Source organism: Nelumbo lutea, chromosome 1, assembly GCF_056320005.1.
Source record: "Nelumbo lutea isolate HS-2025 chromosome 1, American lotus-T2T, whole genome shotgun sequence".
Classification (NCBI taxonomy): domain Eukaryota; kingdom Viridiplantae; phylum Streptophyta; class Magnoliopsida; order Proteales; family Nelumbonaceae; genus Nelumbo; species Nelumbo lutea.
Window position 1 is genome coordinate 199123265 of NC_142684.1, and position 2729 is coordinate 199125993.

At 40.3% G+C, this 2729-nt stretch overlaps 1 long non-coding RNA gene across 1 annotated transcript; it reads right to left on the reverse strand.

Annotated features, from left to right (window-relative positions):
* Positions 1-1159: 1159 nt before the first annotated feature.
* On the reverse strand, positions 1160-2507 carry LOC148880286 (uncharacterized). The gene is made up of 2 exons (XR_016105939.1): positions 2361-2507; positions 1160-1757 (listed from the first exon to the last, which is right to left on the reverse strand). It is a non-coding gene; the product is annotated as an uncharacterized LOC148880286 (long non-coding RNA).
* Between the last annotated feature and the right edge of the window lie 222 nt (positions 2508-2729).

Here is a 2729-nt window from a genome sequence, read left to right on the forward strand (position 1 = left end):
TTATTGATCCGTCCAATCTGTCCAAATGGATTTTGATTTAGACGGAGTCCGACCTAAAACCGGTCCATTGACACTCCCATTAACGATTAATTGAGATTAATAGAATGTAGGCAGAAGTTGTAGATAACCACTTTTGCATTTTTTTATATTTTTTAGGATTGGATTGAAAATGGTGGTAGTGGGTTGTGGGTTTTAATAGCAACTTCTCAAAAAATGCCACATGTTTAGCCTTCTAGAATGGTGGGGGGCTGTAGCCCGGTAGTGGTTTGTGGGCTTTAACAAGAATTTCTCATAAATTGCCTTGTGTCTTGCTTTCTAGAAAATGAGAGGTCAATTTGTCTTAATGGCGATAGTGGGTTGTGAGCTTTAACAACTTCTTAGAAAATGCCATATATCCAAATTCCTGCTTCTCACGCATAACGTTTTATACCACTTCACAGATTCCACTATACATGGGAACATCTCTCATACTTGTGTATTATTATTTACAGGAGATATTCCCAATGCAAGATGGGATATGCCTCTAAGGCGCCCTGTGTGAGGAGCGGATCTCGTTCTATTTGAAGGAGAGCGATTGAGTGACACTATGCATGCAAGGTAGGGGTGTTCACGGGTCGGGTTGGGTCGGTTTATTGGGGTTTTCCCAACCGACCCGACCTGGTCGAGTTACTTGAGGTGGAAACCGAAACCGACCCATTGATAGGCCAAACCGACCTAGTCGATTTGAGTCGGTTTCGGTTTTGCTCCTGTACAAAAGGACACCTAATTGAATTCTAAATGTAATTGCCTAATGGGTTGGTGTAAAAGATTATAGAAAATTAGAAACTATGATAGATTGCCTATTCTAATTGTAATTGCCTAATGGGCCTTCTAGTTCTAATAGAAGACTAGTTATAGTTAAATAGGAAACTACTCAAACTAGGAACTACTGAACTAGTAAAAGACTAGTTCGATTTGGGTCGGGTTGGTTTTGATTTTCACACAAGAAAACTGAAACTGACCCGATATATCGGTTTATATATTTTCCCAACCCGAAACTGACCGGTACTGATGAAAACCCGACCGACTCGAATTGGGTCGGTCCAGATTAATCGATTTGGTCGAGTTGGGCATTCTTATGAACAGCCCTAATGCAAGGGTTTGAATCCGGATCTCGGGATTTGCTCATAAAACGCTCTTTACATTTACACCGACCTTGTTACAGTCGTACATCAATAGATTCAAAACATTTTGGGAAAAGTACGGATAAATCCATTTCAGAATTCTGAAATCCAGGCCAACCCATACAAAACCCAATGAGACCCACTGCTTAGATCCCTCTCCCGCTCTCCCTCCTCTTTCGTTCTCTCCCGCTCTCAACTCTCCTGTTCCTGTAACTTTCTTCCTCCCAAACCCAGAACTCCTCTTTCGCTTTCGCTTTTTCGCTCTACCTCTGTTGTAACTGCTTTCGTTACAACCATTTTTCTCACCTGCTTCGACGATGCGGGAGGAGGCAGAGATGTTTGTCTCATTACCCTTTTAGGAGGACGTCCAACCATTATAGATAAATGAAGAAACGATTCAAACATAATATTATACGTGTAGTTCATCGATCGTCTGAGCTTTAACCGGAGGGGAATTGTCGTCGTGACAGATTCCATTTTGTTTCTTGTGAGTTTGGATCCTCGCGAGCCCGTTGCCTGCAGCTGCAACGTTCTTGAAGCTGAATTCTTCGTTCCCATTTCCGGTTCCATTCGCCGCTATCTCCTCTCTGCAACCTTGTTTTTGATTGATCAACAAATATAAAATCTCAGATACTCGAAAGAGCGAAGAACATCCTCAAAGAATATATACATAGGAAGATTCAAACAGAGCAACACAAAAGTAGACAAATGACTCAAAAAATCTCAGAAAATTCGGATATTTTAAAAGCTAATATAATTTAGAGATAAGTTTTTCATGTAATTTTTTGTTTCATATGCCACGCAGCACTATCCAGTACTTGTCAGACATTATAAAATAGTCGTGTATGGACTTCTTGCATATGAGCGTTGAAGTTTCAAAGGTTTGGGCCATATACAAGGATCTATATAATTTACTCGTATTAATTTCTCTGTGAAAATGTTCTCGATCAAAGGCATTGTTATTTCTGTCGGAGGTTTCTGAGTTCACGTAGAATTCTTCTTTAAGTTCAAGGCAAATAAAATTTAAAACAATAAAACCACCAAAAACCAGAGGAATAAATCCAGAGGCTTTACAGTGCAACATGTTGAAATTTAGACAGATGATTATGCCCCCAAAGATACAGGCGGGGGTGATTCACAGAGCTCGTCAAACAGAAACGAAAGCATAGGAATAGGATCAACAGGGAGGGAGCTCACCAGAAAGGCAGAAATTGGAAGCTGGAAACAAGAAAGAAGAACAAAATGAAACCCTAAAACAAATGAAAAACGGAAGGGGAAATGGAGGTGTCCACCATCCAATTTCAGTAGAGGGAAGGCTTCGAATAAAGTAGACGGGAAGGGTGCGAAAACAGAGTAGTGAGCACTCCCTTTTAAAGCCATCTACTAACTCAAGTTTAACCCAACTCCAGCCCAATGCTCCGAAACCATTCCAACCATGGTTAAATCCTAACACAATTGGAATTGAGCCCAAGGATCAAAATAGTTAGATACACATGTTTGAATCGTTTTTCATTTATCTATAATGGTTGGACGTAGACTTAAAAGGGTAATGAGACAAACATCTCT